We start from the raw sequence: 18,109 nt of genomic DNA, 5'->3' as shown, positions 1-18,109 counted from the left end.
CCTGGGCCTTCCTGGTGCTCCCACTGGGGACCTATTCCATGACCTGGGGTTTCCATGGTTTCCACGCCTTCTGGTCCCCAATGCTCCCACCCCCACATCACTTCTCAGCGCTTCACAGACCCCAAAAGACTCAGAGCATCCATTACGTTGGAGATTCACAATCACATCCTGAGAAAAATGGTTGGAGAATGCCCACATGATACTCCCTCTAGGGCAGTGGTTCTCAACCTTCCTAACTCTGCAACCTTTTAATACAGTTCCTCATTTTGTGGTGACCTCCCCCAACCATAACATTATTGAATTGCTACTTCATAACTGTAATTTTGCCACTGTATGAATCATACTGTAAATATCTGACATGTGACCCTAAAGAGGTCACGACCCACAGGTTGAGAAACACTGATGTAGTGCTTTTTTTTTAAATCCCCAAGTGAGGATATTAAGTCAAGGGGGGGGACAGAGATTGAGAGAGAGAGAGAGAGAGAGAGAGAACTGGAGGGAATGTTACAGAATTTATCTGTACGGTAGACTTAGCTATGAGTTCTCTAGTAGACCAGGAAAAAGAAAAGTACCATGGGTCTCATGAATCATGGTATTCTTAAGGTAAAACTAAGCCAGCTGAGGCAGAGAAGTCAGGCTCTTCTGGATCTGGACTCTGGGTGGAGTTAAGTCAATGGGTTCAAAGGAAGAATCCCAACCCCTACGCTTCATGGGAGTCATACAGTTGCATTTGCCTGGAACCCCAGGCTTATCTGGGGGATGGTGTCTATAGACACACATGCTCTGCCTCTGTTGAACTCTCCTTTGAGGATCCGGTAAAGAGAATATGGCAGGGATTCCAGTCCGAAGTTGGCTCGTCCCTGAAACTGCTATGGCAGAGACCCAGCACCTCCCACTGACTCAAGAGCCAGGACATCCTTCCAGGAGTCCCAGTCCCTCTGCTGGGCATCCCTCCAGCACAAGACTTTGACACTCACCTTGTCCTTCCATGAAACTCACCCCACCTGCCTCATGGGCTACATAGACACAGAACTGTGTGACTTGTCATAAACCACACTGATGGGGGATGTCCTTCTATATGCTGTGAATACGTGATTCTCTTATTGATTGATGACTAAAGCTGTTTCAGTCAATGGACAGGCAGGATTTAGCCTTGTGGGAAATTCAAACAGGGATAGAGAAAGGTAGTAGGTGGAGTCAAGGGGACACCGTGTAGGTACTGGGAAAGGTAGGTCACTCGGGTATTCTCTGGTAAGCCAGGGCCACATAGAGATATATAGATTAATAGAAATGGGTTAGTAATTAAGAGAGACCTAGCCAACAAGAAGCCTGAGCCACCGGCCAAACAGTTTATAATTAATATAAGCCTCTGTGTGTTTATTTGGGACTAAAGAGCTGTGGGACCGGGTGGGACAGAAATTTCTGTCCACACGTGGTGCCCAAACCTTCAGCAAGAATTTCCATCAAAATCTGACAAAAGCTTAACAAGGGTTCTGAACGCACAGACACACAGCTGCAACTGGGCTTCCTAGTCTCACAGTATCATGCAGGCCATGGTGCAGAGACACTGTGGCAGTCGGGCTGGAGCACAGCATGGCGGATTCCTGCCGTGGTACACAAAGGCTGCGTCTCCAAGTTGCACAGCATGCTACATGGCAGATTTAGCTTTTACTCATACAGACAAAAAAGGTTTATGGGCAGTGTGTTAAGAGTTGCTTGACGGCAGCATAGACCAGAGTCGAGGTGGTGAGCACAGCTCCCAGAGCTGACGATAAACCCTGCCGTGTTGGAAAGCCTGACTGGGTGCAGCCAGCAGCCAAAACTTCCACTTTAATCCTTGCCATGCAGACTAAAGACTCATGTGGTCAGAAGAAGATAGAGATACACAGTAAAGACCAGGTCAGAGGAAAAACCCTCTAAATGTTTTTACAGTGTGTATAAAACTTGGGAGAGATAAGAAGAAGGACAGAGAAAGTCCTTTGAAAAGAAATAGAGTAGCTGGGTGTGGTGGCACATGACTTTAATCACAGCACGAGGGAGTAAAAGGCAGGCGGATCTCTGTGATTTCAAGGTCAGCCTGGTCTACAGAATGAGTTCCAGGACAGCCAAACATATACAGAGAAACCCTGTCTCAAAAAACAAAAAAATAAAATAAAAGAAATACAGTAATAACAAAAAGTCATGTAAAGATGGAAAATACACAGAATCTGGGTATGTCACTGTGCTGTCTTTGAATTGCCTGACTGCTGAGGGAGAAGCAACAGCTACTAAAAGACATTTGATTACAAATGCTGCTGGATTATCCCAATTTACATAGTTTGAAAATGCCTTGACTTCAAAATTTAAGGACACGTTACTCTGGAAAAGAGGTTCTGCTCTTGTTTCCACAGAAGATGAAAAACTGTGGATTCCTTCCAGACTAATATGGTTTGTTCAAACAAGACCCCCTGAAGCAGTGGCCCAGGTGATCCAACATCCAAGACAGCTGAGACCACGCAGCCTCACAGACTACTACAGCCAGGATTTTGTCATGGTTCTGGGTTTTCTGAGGATCACCTTGGGATTGACAGCACCCCCAAAAAGCAAGAAGCAGTTTGGAAAGAATTACACCCACATGCCCAAATATTGTTTGTAAATGTTTGTTTTCATTTAAATGGGGTTGATTATGAATTATTAATGATCACCACATTCAATCTCTTTCTAAGGAAAAAAGGAATATGATATAGAAATGAGTACTTTGCACTGGTATGAATTTTGGTTTATTGATACAAATGAAGGTCAATTTTGTTATATATATATTTCTATTCTTATTTAGGTAGTGTGCTTATACAGCTCTTTTAAAAATGTAATGTATAATTGAATACAGATTATAGATAGTCACCTATAATATTCAAAACTTATGTTAGTTGGGTTTTCTAGATATACAGAGATATATTTCAAATGGATAGGTAGTCTTCAAAAACCTTTCAAAGGCCTACAGATATGGCATTTTAAATAGTTTATTAGGGTTTTTCCTGACAATGAGACACAATTGCTCCGGGTACACCAATTATGTCAGAGAGGGAGATAAGCATCAAAGAAACTCATTATGGAGTTTGGCTACGATGTGTCAAAAATGTCCCATTGGGCAAAGAACTGCCCTTGCCTCAACTGATGACAGTAAGCACTCTGTCCAAACTGAACACACAGGCTACAAAGGAAAGTGACTGCTGAACTTTCCAAGGGACAGGATGGTCCTTCAAGGTTCCTGCTTCATCAAAAACTCTACAGGACATTCTGGGCCTATATGCTGAAGATGAATGCCCAACATTACAGAGGAACTTAGGGTGACTGTCCAGGCAGTGAGATGTCTCTGTCAATTCTAGAGTTTTTATGTTTCCTTTTGGGATCTTTGATGGAGTTGAAGACATAATTATGGTTATGGTTTTTCTTAGTTATGATAAATGATAAGTTACACATAAACTTTAGACTCACAAAGATAGGATATATGATAGAATATTTTCTTTAAATTTTGCCAAATGTTAGTGGACTAAACATTGTTAACTATGGTTCTTGCTTGTTATCTGTTTTGTTGTATATAATGTTGCTATGTTAAAGTTAAACTTTCTTTATTTAGACAGAAAAGAAGAGATGATGGGGGATGTCCGTCTTTATGCTGTGAATATGTTTCTCTTACTGGTTGATGGATAAAGCTGTTTCGGCCAATGAACAGGCAGTATTTGGGCAGGTGGGAAATCCAAATGGGGATAGAGAAAGGTAGCAGGTGGCCTCAAGGAGACACCATGTAGGTACCAGGAAGGTAGACGCCCCAGCATTCTCTGGTAAGCCAAGACCACGTGGTGATACATACATTAGTAAAAATGGGTTAATAATAAAGAGAGAGAGCTAGACAATAAGAAGCCTGAGCCATTGGCCAAACAGTTTATAATTAATATAAGCCTCTGTGTGTTTATTTGGTACTAAATGGCTGTGGGGCCAGGTGGGACATAGACTTCCATCTACACCACACAGCAAGGGAGCTAGCTCAGTTGTCAGAGCACTTGCCTAGGATGCATGAAGCCCTGGGTTCCATTCTGGGCACCTGTGAACTAGGTTCCACAGGGGCACCTCAGCCTAGTGGAGACTTCACACCAAGGTCTGGGGTCTTGTCATCCACGCACTATGGCAGTCTCCTGGACAGACCCGTCTGTGTGTGTCTACAGCGTCAGAACAAATCCACAAGCTTGGCCAATGTCACCAGCTGCTCCTGATTCGGCTTGTTGTGTTAATTAATATTGATCATCAGCCTGTCTGGGAGGGGCTAGCTGGATCGACAGTTAAACTCAGAGGACTGACTCGGAGTGTAGGTGCCACTGCTCCCTGAGCTGCAGTCTCAGACTGCAGAAGAAGGAGAATGCGAGCTGAGTGAATACCGTCTTCCTGCGCCTCCTCGCTCGGATGCACTGTGGCAGCTGCCCCACCTTGCTGCTGCCCTGCTTGCCCTGCCACGGTGCAGTGGACCCTCAAAGCGTGAGCTGAAAGCACGCCTCCCTTTCTTCTCTTTTCACTTTTTGTTCGTCTGCTTGTTTTAGTTTTTTGGTTTGGTTTGGCTCTTTAGATTTTTGGGGACTGGGCTTCTCTCTGTGTAGCCTTGGCTTCCTGGAACTCCCTCTGTAGACCAGGCTGGTCGTCTTGAACTCGCAGAGATCCACCTATCTCTGCCTCCTGAGTGCTGGGATTATAGCTGTACACCACTATGGCAGACTGAGACTCCCTTTCTTATGTGGCTTCTTGTTAAGTATTTGGTCATAGCAACAAGGAGAGTAACTGATGCACTTGGTAATCGTAACCATGGGCGATCACAGAGTCTTTTATTCCATTCCCACCATAATTACTGACGTCATACTGATGTCATGATATCCAGGCTACAGAATGGCCAGGCCAGGGTTCAGGGAGCTTCAGGGTTCAGACAGCTGAGCCCCACCAGAAGAGAAATTTAGCAACTTGGACACACGGCTGTCAATGCCACCTGGGTGGCAGCTTCAGCTGTCAGTCTAAAGAGGGCTCTGTGTCCCACATGTCGCCTTCAAGGATACATCCCACCTGAGCTGCCAAGGGACAGAGATCATCAGGTAGGCTCTCCACTTAGACGATGATTTTCTGGGAGTAAGGGGGGCATGAAAGGCCAATGGCACTCTTGTGGTGTTCCTTGATAGTTCTAGTGTGAGTGACATCTGTACGTGGCTAAGCCCTGGTGACTGGTGTTCCTGTGTGATTTGACGCACTCACAGGCGTTGATTACGGGCATAGATAAATCATTTATCAGTGTGTGGCTCCTGGTGTGCTGGCAGGTGGCAGCAATTTGCTTAGATAAACAAGGTGGAGTCCTTCTGTCTTGGCACCTGCACTCAACGCGGAGTAACTCACGACAAACCGTTGCTTTGTAAAACATGTTAACACAGCAAAACCAAGCTGAAAGGCACCACACCATACACCACGCTGTAACCCATGACATATGTAGCCCAGAGCAGGTACAGCCTATTGTTCTCACCTGTACCCCATTGCTCTCCCATGTCATCCTAAGACAGCACCCAAGCCCCCACTGAAGAGAGGGTTCCTCCCCTTTCCTAGGGTCACACACCATCTCTAGCTGTCACTTCTCAGGCATCTGCAGACCAGACCTTGATGCAGACCAGAGTTGATTAGGGAGAGCTAGTGACAGCCTGATTTCAGGGTATGTGTGTGGGGGGTGTCACACGGGACCTAGGGTATGAATACTGGGACATCTCTGTGTGTGTGTGTGGTGTTTGTGTGCACATGCGTGTGTATCTGTGAAGGGCAGGGGTTGGTGTCGGCTGTCTCCTCCGTCACTCTCTGACTTTTATTTTGAGACAGGGTCTCTCACTGACCCTGGAGTCACTGATATGCTAATTAGCCCATCATGCTCAAGGTATAGGAAGCTGTGTCAGCTTCCCAGTGCTCAGATGAAAGACGTGTGCCACTGTGTCTGACTTTTTGCATGGGTGCTGGAGACCTGAACTCAGGTCCTCATCATGCCTGTGTGGCAACCACTGTGTCAACTGAGCCATCTCAACAGCCCTCTACCAGGACATTAAAAAAGGTGTTTTTGGTTTGTATTTGTTTGCATATGCTGTGTGTGTGTGTGTGTGTGTGTGTGTGTGTGTGTGTGTGTGTGTGTGTGTGTGTGTGTGTGTGCCATGCAATCCATCTCCCCTAATAGCCTTGCTCCAGCTGAGTACTGGGGGTTTGACGGGTCAGCCTGGGAGTGAACCTGCTCCCAAATGGCTGAACCACACCGAGAACATCAGAAGAGGAAGCTTAGAGATAACCCAAATCCAGAGGCTCCACAAATGGAAGAACCGAAGGTCAAAGACCCCTCCCCACCCATAGTCCTCATGACCCTTAGGAGCCTGGGGCTCAGCAGATGCTCTAAGAAAGCTATGACTGACTTGGCACTGCTAAGAAGGCCCGGAGAGGGTGAGCAGTTAATCCAAGGCCACACAGCACATTCCCTTTCTCCCATATCTGAGGAGAGAAGGGCACCAACGTAGAGTGAAGAATGAAGGTCAGTAACAGGGCAGGCAGAACCAACAGAGGACAGAGTGCGAGCCCAAGAACAAGGGTCCCTTGCCTGCCTCAGTCTTCTGGGGGTTTTGGACCCATCTGTCCATGGGACTATTAGGAACAGCAGCTGCACACCAGGGCCTTATCCCATGTCCTTCCAGCACCTCCCAGGGGAGCTGGCCTTGAACACACAAAATGCATGCTGGGCCCTCATGGCCCGCCTCCCCCAGGAAGCCTTGCCAGCTCTCCCTGGCTCTCGGGAAGTGTTCTGTTCTTGAAGCCACACCCACCATCTCTTCTATGGAAAACTTGACTTCAGCCCCATTCCCTTGTCATTCTGGCAAGATTCACCGTCCACAGATGGCCGGGGACAGGGCTCACGTGAAGGAAGTCTAAACTCCAGGTCTTGTGAGGTCAAACCAGGAACAATGTACCTTGCAGGTTAAGGTTTCTGTTTGCAGCCAAGACAACTGAGAGTAAGTTCCTCTTTGCCCTGTGTAAGTCCTTGCATGTCAAGGTTTCTGTTTGTAATAAAGAATACATTCCTGCTTCTTAAATCTGACGTAAATAGCAAAACATGTTTTTCAACCTACACTAAACTTGCGACCCCATTCACGAGATGCCTATCCTTCCCCTTGTCCCTTCCCTTCCATTGCATTTTTCTAACAGCGTGCAACAGCCAAGTCTCTCGCCCCTGTGAATGCCTTATCTGTCCTGTAAAAAAGAACCTCGGGAGGCCAGCATGGCTGCTGTCTAAAATCCCGACCTAGGGAGAGGCAGCTGGACTGACCAGTGCAGAGTGCACCCCAGAATAAAGCTTACTTCAAACAGACGGTCATGGATTCAATCTTTCTCCCCAATTCTTCAGGGTTAACAGTCTTACGGGTGTTATGAGCCATCAGCCAATTACTGGGCAGCAGCCACCGCCCTTGGTGGGCAGTGGCTCTTGGGGAGTGGGGTCACCAGTGAGCAGAGCCCTCAACATAACCCTCCCCTCCCCTGGCCCTGCATCCCAGTGGTAGTGGGTGGGGAGAGGGAAGGACAGGGGGACAGGTGGACAGACAGACAGGAAAGCTGGGGTGGATGTGAGGGATGCTCAGGGCTGGACGAAGAAGAAAGAGCATGCGGAAGGCAGAGGCAGACAAAGGCTGGAAAGGGGTGACAGAAAGTGAGGCCCAGAGACAGGTAGTGACTGGCTCTGGGTCACACAGCAGGCAGCTGCAGAGCCACCTCCCCTGGCTCAACGCCTGGCTCCAGAGAAAACAAAGTAAACGTCATTGCCATTAAGTCTCTGTCAACATCTTATCAGATGGGCCATGGACACAGGTAGATCTTTCAACACACCCAGCCATGTGTTCCTCCCATGTGTTCCTCCCCTGCCTCCTGCCTCCCTCCGCTCACTTTCTGGAAGAGGCAGCTGGGAACTGCCCAAACTTGTCCTCTCTCTATGGAGCTGGAGCTGGATCCCAGCTCACGGCAATGACACCTCCCCACCCCTGTTGTCCAAGCTAGGCCACCATGCGTAGATGGCGAGAGGCAGGTGGCTGTATCAATGGATGTCTTTAGCTCCTCTGTAGGCAGAGAGGGGCCCTACCGGCCTCAGGCATCTGCCCAGGTTCACCGTGTCTCTGGCACACCGCAGGGAGGTATGTGTGCGCAGGGGACACAGGATGCCTCCACTGGCTCATCTGTGTGACATGGGACAGTTTCACCCTCCAGTCCCCTGCTCCTGTCACTTCCTGGGCTCCCCAGCTGTGTCTCCTGTGTCCTGCTCACATTCTTGTCCTGGAATGAGGTGTGAGGTGACTGACCTGCAGCCCCTCCCCCTTCACCTACAGTCAAGACACCTGAGGTGCACGGAGCTGGGACAGAGACTCTCTAGCAATGTCACCTCAGATACGACAATTCTCCTGCCCCATCTCACAGACAGAGTGGAGCCTCAGGGGTCTCAGAGCCACAGACCGGCCTCCTTGCCCTTCACTTTGCTGGGATTAGAGACCTCCCTTCTCTCCTTCAAGGGTCAGACTTCCAGACCTTTCGGGAGACTCCTGAGGGGAAGGGGTCATCTGGGCAAGGGTGCTGTGACCAGCCTGACTCTTCTGACCCCAGGAGAAGGAGGGCTGAGTGCCCAAGGTCAGGGTCTGGTGATCTCTCACGGGCACACAGCTTTAAGACAGATCATCACAGGCGTGCACAGAGAGGGTGCCAGGTCCCGCTCAGGGTGGGGCCTTTTCTGTGCGAGGCAGCGCTGGGATGATAGCCTGAGCAAGGGAGGGTTTATGACCTAGGTCATACATGCCCCTTGTTGCCCTGTCACCTCTCAGGGTGCTCAAGATTGGGTGTCCACAATGGCTCCCCTTTCAGTAAACTATAGTCCCCAAGTGACACCCAGGCTACCAGATGGGATACATTTGCCACCTAGAAGGGAATTAGTGGCATCGACTCATTAGACAAGGGACCGTGAATCCAGGTATATATATTTGTTCCTGCCTCCGCATCTGCCAAGACCCTTGCCGCTCAGTTACTGACTGACCATAGACTTCTCTCCGGGCCTGAGCCTGGCTCCCAAACAGGCCATCCACACAGCCTGTCCTGTCTGGCATCACAGGACCAATGTGTCTGCCCTCTGCTCCCCATATGTTTCAAAGTGCACTGGGCTTTTTGTTTGTTTGTTTTTGGAGACAGATTTTCACTAGCCCTGGCTGTTCTGGAACTCACTTTGTAGACCAGGTTGGCCTCAAACTCACTGAGATCTGCCTGCCTCTGCCACCTGAGCTCTGAGATTAAAGGCGTGCGCCATCATTGCCTGGCTAAAGTGCACAGGGGTCTGGCAACATGATTCTGGGCTTGCAGCTCCCAGCCATGTCTCCGTGTGTCTCGTTCAGAAGGTCCCATGTGAAGCATCCTCAGCCATGTCTCCGTGTGTCTCGTTCAGAAGGTCCCGTGTGAAGCATCCTCAGCCATGTCTCCATGTGTCTCGTTCAGAAGGTCCCGTGTGAAGCATCCTCAGCTTTGTAGACCCGGAGGATGGTAAGTGAGAGGAGGAGAAGGTACAGGAGGCCTGCAGTCAGCAGAGGCAGAGGGTGGTTTCCCCAACAGGACCAGCCAGGCCCCCTGTGGGGAGAGGGTCATGGACTCAGTGCTGGTTTTGCATCGTGGTGGTTCGGCTCTTAAGCGTTCTCCAAGAGCTCCTGTGTGCGGGGTTCAGAGGCGGGGCCTCCCAAGCGATGGATCACTGAAACTCTTACACAGTCGACTGATTAATCCATCGATGGACTTAGCTTAATAGGCTGTTGGGAGGTGGTGGAGGCTTCAGGAGGTGGATCCCAGCTGAATGAAGTAGGCCACTGGGAGTGTGTCTTTGAATGGGGACAGTTGTCCTGGCCCCCATCCTCTCTCTTTGCCTCCCAGACAGCCTGGAGAAAGCAACCAGCTTGGTTACACGCTCCCTGCCTCGTCAAGGTGACCAGGGGGGTGAAACCTCCAGAGCACTGTCACAATAAATCTGTCATCATGCAAGTTACTTTCTCAGTGGTAGTTTATCACAGCAATGGAAAGCTGACTATCTAGGGGTACAAGGGAAGGATGTTACACACCCCCAGATTGGAGGGGGGCTCCCTCAGTACAAACTGGGTCTCTCCAAGAGGTAGCTGGGCAGAAAATAGCAAGCCTTGAATCCCAGTAGTGGGACCCCACAGACTGCTGGGGACTTCTGATTCTCTCTGTCTCTCTGTCTCTCTGTCTGTGTCTCTGTGTCTCTGCCTCTGTCTCTCTGTCTCTGTCTGTCTCTCTGTCTGTCTCTCTGTCTCTGTCTCTCTCTCTGTCTCTCTCCCTCCCTCCCTCCCTCTCTCACTCCCTCCTTAGCCTTATCTTTCTTTAACTCTGTGCAAGGAAGCATTGGGCAGCTAATGCTCTGAGGCCTGTTCAGTTTTGACTCCATGAGACCAAGGGAGACCTTTCCCCGCCCTCTCCCCAGCAGCACCCCAGCCTCAGCGCCACTCTCCAAAATGAGGCCAGTCAGACTGGGGCTGGGGCTGAGCACCCACAGCCCAGCCCAGGCCTGAATCATTCCGCCTGATCTTGGCCTCCAGCCCCGGAACTGGGGTTGCTGGCCTGTCGGGGAAGGGCAGCACCTGGGTCAGAATTATTGCTTCCTGTCCCTCCTCTTCCAGCGGATGTGTGCCTCCCTTCACCCCGACACCCAAGCAGTGGTCCCAAGGGCCAGCCACTGACAGAGCAGTGCAGGTCTCATATGTGCTGTTCTCACAGATGGGGCAGGGTGGGGTTGGGAGCCTGATGGTAGAGACAGAGCCTTTGTGAGACTGCAGGCTGAGTGTCCAGCCCTGGGAGCCTGGTTTCTGAGGTGGCAAAGTCCCATTGCCCTGGAGATTCCTGACCTGATGGACAGGAGGACTCAGGCTCGGCTGATGGAGAGGAGGCTGTCACACAGTAGGGTCTTTAGGCAGCCATGGTCCAGGCTGTCCCTGTCAGGCTTGTAGGCTCCCTCTGGGCAAATGGGGTCAGGGTTAGGGGCAAGTGCTGCAGGCCACCTCCAGGACAGAGAGCCCCCTCCCAAACTGCATAGCCATCTGTCACATGCTCTCCCAGCTGCACCTTCTGGCTGCCTGTGCGCATAGTCAGTCAGACAGCCACTTTCCTGTTCCACAGCAGAGGAACCAGACCTCAAAGGGGAAGATACAAGGCCAAGGCCACACACCAAGGCCAGATTGGGGCCCAGGTTTACCTCGACAGGGAGGTGGGGAGAAGCAGCCTGTGACTCAGGGAGCTGGTTCCCCGTGTATTTGGCCCAGAAGGCTCCGTCTACCTGGCACCTCTGCCCCAGTGCCCTTGAGATGGCCTGCCTCAGGCTGCCCAAACCTGGTCTTTCCCAACCCTGTTTGGAAAAATGCTTTTTATTTGAAAGAGGCCCGCTGCCTCATCAGGACTTTATGAGCCAGGGTTATGGGTCTGGTCCAGAGAGCCTGGGGCACAGCTTTGGCATGTGCCAACAAAAGTACCCACTTAGGTGCAACCTGGGCTCAGACTTCAGCTTTCCTGAATGCCAAGATTAGGGATGCGTCAACGAATGAAGGAAATAGGAAGGACCAGAGATAGGTAGTAACTTACTGAGGTCACACAGCACACCGGTAGCAGACCTTGGTCCTGATATTACTCCCCTGGCTTCTGTTCAGGACTCTCACAGTGCCAAAGGTAGCTGGGGACAGGTCTTACTTAGCTCAGGCATAGCTCAGGATGTCAGCAAAATGTGTATTGAGAACATTATGGGCTTTACCTTTTATGGGGCTGCATTCCTGGTGCTGTAGGAGGCAGCTGTAGGACCTTGGTAAAGCAGGGTTTGGGGCGCATAGAGGATCAACCACCCCTCCCTTAACAAGTCACCAGGGTCCCCTAAGATGGCCTAGCTGTGATATGTTGGAAACAGAAGGACCCTACTACATACTCAGCCCCTGTGGACACAGTCAGGGCAGGGTACTGGACTACATCATCACTAACTGCTGGAGTCTGCAGCTGCTGATGGACCATGCAACTTTACAAGAAGACACTTCCCTAGAGGTTACATAGCACCTCGCTAGGGAGGTGAGCACTCCTGTCTGCTTCGGAAGCCACACTTACTTCTCCCCCTCCCCCTCAGCTCCCTCCCCGGATACTGCCTTTACCTCCTCAGAGGGCTCCAAGTACCCAGTCACCTGCTCACTGGCCCAGTCCTGTGGGCAGTTTCTCACAGCTGGCCTTGCCCCGAGCTGCACCTCCTCCCTGGACCCCCTGAGAATAATGGAGTGGGCAGAGATGCAATTGACCCCGGGGTTTTCTTGAGCTGCTGGGATTTCAGGCAGGCTCAGGACCTCAGGAGGTAGTGGGGAGGGGGGTTGTGGTTTCTGGGTCAGGAGGCACAGGCCAGATGCTTGGCTTAATTGAACACTGCCATGTATGAACTGCTGTGTGACTTTGTGTATCATTGGCTCACTCTGAGACTTCTCTATTTGTGCCCAAGAAGGGAAGAAATTTGACATAAAAGCACACACCCGAAATCCCGGCATTAGGAGGCAGAAGCAGGAGGATCGCAAGTTCTAGACCAGTCTAGGCTACATGGGTAAGGCCCTGTCATTCTTTAAATGAATGAATGCAACTTTAAAATTAAAAAGAGGAGACAGGGAGAGGGTTGGGCCACACTTGTGACATCACCCAGTTTCAGCATTGGCGACTATCCCAGAGCAGAAGACAGCATGGTGCGGGTCTCTTCTATAGATAGACAAGAGACATTGGAAACTCAAGAGCAGCAGGGATGGAGGCCTGGGGATGTAGTAGCATGCTTATCTAGCATACATGAAGCCATGGGTTTGAACCCCCGACACACATAAACCAGGCCTGGTGGGGCATGCCTGAAATCCCAGCTCTTGGGAGGTGGAGGCAAAAGGCCATGGTCGTCCTTGTGTGTGTGTATGTATGTGTGTGTGTGTGTGTGTGTGTGTGAGAGAGAGAGAGAGAGAGAGAGAGAGAGAGAGAGAGAGAGAGATGTGAGATCTCCAGTTTCACGTCACGGCCCAGCAGCATGCAGGAGCGTGCTCTGGGGAGCCAACCATGCCTATTGCTTCCCACATCACACACACTAAAGACACATGGGTGGCTAGAAACTGTCATGGTGAGAACGATGACGCACAGAAACGGGTTAGCACTACACATGGCGCGGGTTGACCTCTGTGCATTGCACTGGTTATCTTAGAAGCTAATGCTAAACATTTAGCAATCATCACTGGTTACACACAGGTAATTTTCTGGAGGTGTATTTCCTTTATTATTGTTGCAACAAAATACCCAACAAAAGCAACTGAAGGAAGGAAGGGAGGGAGGAAGGGAGGGAGGGAGGAAGGAAGGAAGGGAGGGAGGGAATGAGGGAGGGAGGGAGGAAGGAAGGAAGGAAGGGGTATTTGTTGCAACAAAATACCCGACAAAAGCAACTGAAGGAAGGAAGGAAGGAAGGGAAGAAGGGAGGAAGGGAGGGAGTGAATGAGGGAGGGAGGGAGGGAGGAAGGAAGGAAGGAAGGAAGGAAGGAAGGAAGGAAAGGGTATTTGTTGCAACAAAATACCCGACAAAAGCAACTGAAGGAAGGAAGGAAGGGAAGAAGGGAGGAAGGAAGGGAGGGAGGAAGGGAGGAAGGGAGGAAAGTGTCTTAGCTAGGGTTTCTGCTGCTGTGAAGAGACACCATAACCACAGCAGCTCTTATAAAGGAAACATTTAAGTTCACGGATGACAAGCGTGTGCTGTCGCTCTCAGGTTTACGAGGTGCTGGGGAGAGAGCTTTGTTCACGGTAGACACGCACTCTACCAAGTGAGCCATACCACTAGCCCCAAGGGATTTTTGTTGTACTTATTTCCATTTCCTTTTTAAAATCTGTAGATTACATATTTTATCTTCTGTGTAAGGATGCATTGCCTGCATTTATGTCTATGCTGTATTTGCATGCCTGGTGCCCAAGGAGGTCAGAAGAGGACACTGAATACCCTGGAACTTGAGTTTCATGGGAACAGAACCCAGATCCTCTGCGAGAGCAGCAGCAGCTATTGAAGGATATTTGATCACGCTGTGACACCCGAGACTGTGATAATAAAGTTAACCTTGAATCGGGGGGCAGAGCCAGTGACTAGCTGGTGAGAATTCGCCATAGAGGACATGGAGGACCCAGGATATGGATAGAGAGGCACAGGAAGGAGAAGGGACTTGGATATTTGTGGGCTTTGGTATGGGAAGTGTGGAGAGGAGGACAGCCGGTTGTCCCCAACGGTTCTTTGATCCGTCAGGTTTTCACCCTCGTACCTGACTCCTGAGTCTTTATAGGCAATAGAACAACTTAGATAAACACAACAACTGGTTCCAACATGAGGCTGGAGAACTCCTCCCTATTGGGGCAGCCACTGCTTAGGGGGCTTCTGCTGCCCCCACCCCACTCCCTCCCCATGGGTCATGGGGCTTCTCTTGCCATGGTCTCCCTGGGAGGACACCACACGCACCTGCCACATGACACCTTCTACATGACACCCGCTTACACTACAGAACCCGCTCTAGCCTCTGCTGCCACAGTCCTCCATACATGCACACAGGACACGCTGTCCTGCCTGCCTCTGCAGACGCCTCACCCGAAGCCACCTGCTGCCAGCTCTGTCATCCAGGCAGCCCCACACCTGCCATGCGGCGGGCACATGCCACCCATGCCCCCCAGCGCCTGCTGCACCTGGGCACCCCACCACTCCGCCCCCTCGTGTAACCCATTATTGCCGTCACAGCCACTACTGCTGTGGACGAACTGAGAGAAAAGTCAGCAGGTTTGGTAAGACACCAGGGAAGTCCAAAGAAATATCTTTCCCACGTTAAGATCGGGAAATACCACAATGCAGAGAGTTAGGACTCTGTATAATGCAACTATGAATGACTTAAAAATGGAAAAAAAAGTAAATGAATGGATAATTGACTTCACTGGGATTGACATAATGTCAATTACAATTATTATTATTTTGGTAACTCATATTTATCCTTAAAAATGGTTTGATAACTGCCAAATATAAAAAATTGACTGATAAGTCCTTAGAAAGGCCTACTAATGAAAATAAGAAAGCCATTCAGTCACAGACAGAGGAATTTAGACCAGAACTTACTCCACCACTGCACAATGAATCTCAAGATGGGCAGCCCAAGGTTATTAGGAAACCAGACTTAGTTTATTCAGTTACCATAAAGAATGACCATAGAGCAATTAAAAGATTTAATACCTGTTGTTAAAACCAGCACTTCTCTGGGTGTGATCAAGGACCAGCAGCTTCAGCAGATGAAATAAAAGTTCAGAAGAGACCATAAAACCAGTATTTTGCAGACTTCTGTGAAAGATCAAAGACCAAAGCTAAACGTACGATAAATGGCATTGTGATAGAAGGTTTGGTAGACACAGGAACAGATATAACAATAAATCCATCAAAACCTTGGCATCCAGATTGTCCTCTTCAGGAGGTACATAGTCAGCTTCTAGGGATTGGAACTTTATGTCAGGTAAAACAAAGTACAAGATGTGTTGAGTGTATGGGGCCAGAAGGACAAGAAGGGAAACTGAAGTCATATGTGGCTGACACAGCAATGAATATATAGGGATGTGATTTGTTACAGCAATGGAAAGCACAGATTAACCTTCCTCCATCTCAGAAACAAACCATCGAATAAAGAGTGCTTCTGAGAGAAATATGAAAAGATATTATCAAGAACAGGCACAGACCGTTCAGGTTGTACATAAACAGGCCACAACAGCTGCTGATCTTTCAAAGGTGCTAACAGCCCTACCTTTAAAATGGTTAACTGACACCTATGTGGGTAGAACAATGGCCTTTGACATAAGAAAAATTGCAGGCACTAGAACAGCTGGTACAGGAACAGCTAAATGCTCAATATATTGAAGAGCTGGTCAGTCCATGAATTCTCTTATATTTGTTATTTAAAAGGAATCTGGAAAATGGTAACAGATCTGATAGCATAAATAAGGTGAACTGATGAGCTCTTTATAGCCTAGAATTCCCTTGCCTTCTTTATTACCTAAAGGATGATCCATTATAGTGATTGATTTAAAAGACTGCCTTTTTACTATACCATTACAAATTCAGGATAGAGAAAAATTTGCCGTCACAGTGCCTACTTATAATAATTCCCAACCTGTTAGAAGATACCAATGGAAGGTCTTGCCACAAGGAATTCTAAACAGCCCTACTTTGTGTCTCTATTTCGTACAACAGCCATCAGAAATAATTCATAAACAGTTTACTCAATTTATAATTTTCATTATATGGATGATATCTTACTGACTGATTCAGATGCAGATAACTTAGGAAAAATGTTTGATGAAATGAAGATAATTTTTTCTTGTTGAAGATTATAAATTGCTCCTGAAAAAATGCAAAAAGGAGATTTTATTAATTACCTAGGATATAAAATAGGTTTACAGAAAAGTGAACCATGCAAAGTACAAATCAGGAGAGATCAATGATGAGCTCTTAAGATTTTCAAAAAATCCTGGAAGATACTAACTGGCTCTGTCCCACAACTGGATCAACAACTCAAGAACTAATTTATTTCAAACCTTGCAAAGGTGATATCTTAAAGAGCCCAAAAGAGCTGTACGCTGAGGCTGAAAGAGAATTGGCTGTGGTAGAAAAGAAATTACAGGATGCACAGGTGGATCACTTGGATCCAGAGCTTGACTGTATCCTAGTCATACTACCTTCTATTCATCGTCCTACAGGAATTATTATTCATAGAGAAGATACTACCTTTTTGTGGGTTTTCCAGACAGGGTTTCTCTGTATTGTTTTGGAGGCTGTCCTGGAACTTGCTCTGTAGACCATAACTCACAGAGATCCACCTGCCTCTGCCTCCCAAGTGCTGGGATTAAGGCGTGCACCACCAACACCCAGCCGAGAAGATACTATCTTATAATGGATTTTTTTACCACAAAAACGGATTAAAAAATTAAAGACCTATGTAGAAAAGGTTTCTGAATTTGATTCTGAAAGGAAAATTGAGACTTCATCAAGCAGCAGGGATAGACCCAGCAGAAATTGTGGCGCCTTTTACTAATGCTGAAATTGCCTCATGATGGGCAGAAAGTGAACATTGGCAAAGACCTTGTAGTAATTTCTTGAGAGAGATTAGCAACGAATATCCCCAAAGCAAGAGACTTCAGTTTATAAAAAAAACTAATTGGATTCTCTCTCATATAATAAAAGGAGCACCAATTTCTGGAGACCCTACATTCTATATTGATGCAAACAAATCAGGAAAGTCTGGTTATAAGTCAGGAAAATAAAATAAAGTGACCCAAAGCCCTTATGATTCTGTTCAAAACTGAGAATTATATGCTGTTCTCATGGTATTGTTAGATTTTCCTGAATCTCTTAAAGTAGTTACTGACTCTCAATATGCAGAAAGAGTTGTTTTATGTATTGAGACCGATGAACTTATTCCAGATGATTCAGAATTAACTTTTTTAATTTATTCAACTACAACTAGTAATCAGAATTAGAAATCATCCATTATATATAACACATACCAGATCTCATATGGGTCTACCAGGTCCTCTAGCACAAGGTAATGAAGAAATTGATCAACTATTGGTAGGAAATGTGTTAGAAGCCTCAGAATTTCATAGGAAACACCATGCTAATTGAAAAACTTTGAAGATTTTTTTTCTATCACTTGGCAACAAGCCAAGGATCTTATAAGAAAATGTTCTATTTGTTCTTTGTATAATCAAACTCCACTACCTGCAGGATGTAACCCAAAGGGTACTCAAAGAAATGAAATCTAAAAAATGGATGTGCTTTATTTTGTGGTGTTTGGAAAATTAAAATACGTACACCATACCACAGATACTTATTCAGGTTTTCAATGGGCAACAGCTTTAAGTTCTGAAAAGGCTGATTCTGTAATTACACATTTTTTAGAAGTTATGGCCATTGTATAGGACTGAACTAGGACCCTTGAATACAGGT

General features: G+C 47.9%; 1 long non-coding RNA gene across 2 annotated transcripts; it reads left to right on the top strand.

The window, feature by feature from the left end:
- The first annotated feature begins 4,891 nt into the window (after window positions 1-4,891).
- LOC121144163 lies at window positions 4,892-10,083 on the top strand. Of its 2 annotated transcripts, none has more exons than XR_005881472.1 (3): window positions 4,892-5,111; window positions 9,450-9,594; window positions 9,976-10,083. It is a non-coding gene; the product is annotated as an uncharacterized LOC121144163 (long non-coding RNA). The 2 variants fall into 2 exon arrangements; XR_005881473.1 differs by lacking the exon at window positions 4,892-5,111 and adding an exon at window positions 8,888-9,034.
- The last annotated feature ends 8,026 nt before the right edge of the window (window positions 10,084-18,109 follow it).

Source organism: Mesocricetus auratus, unplaced genomic scaffold, assembly GCF_017639785.1.
Source record: "Mesocricetus auratus isolate SY011 unplaced genomic scaffold, BCM_Maur_2.0 Super-Scaffold_100014, whole genome shotgun sequence".
Lineage (NCBI taxonomy): Eukaryota > Metazoa > Chordata > Mammalia > Rodentia > Cricetidae > Mesocricetus > Mesocricetus auratus.
The sequence above is the reverse complement of the archived record's forward strand: the minus strand, read 5'-3'. Positions and strand labels throughout refer to the sequence as shown.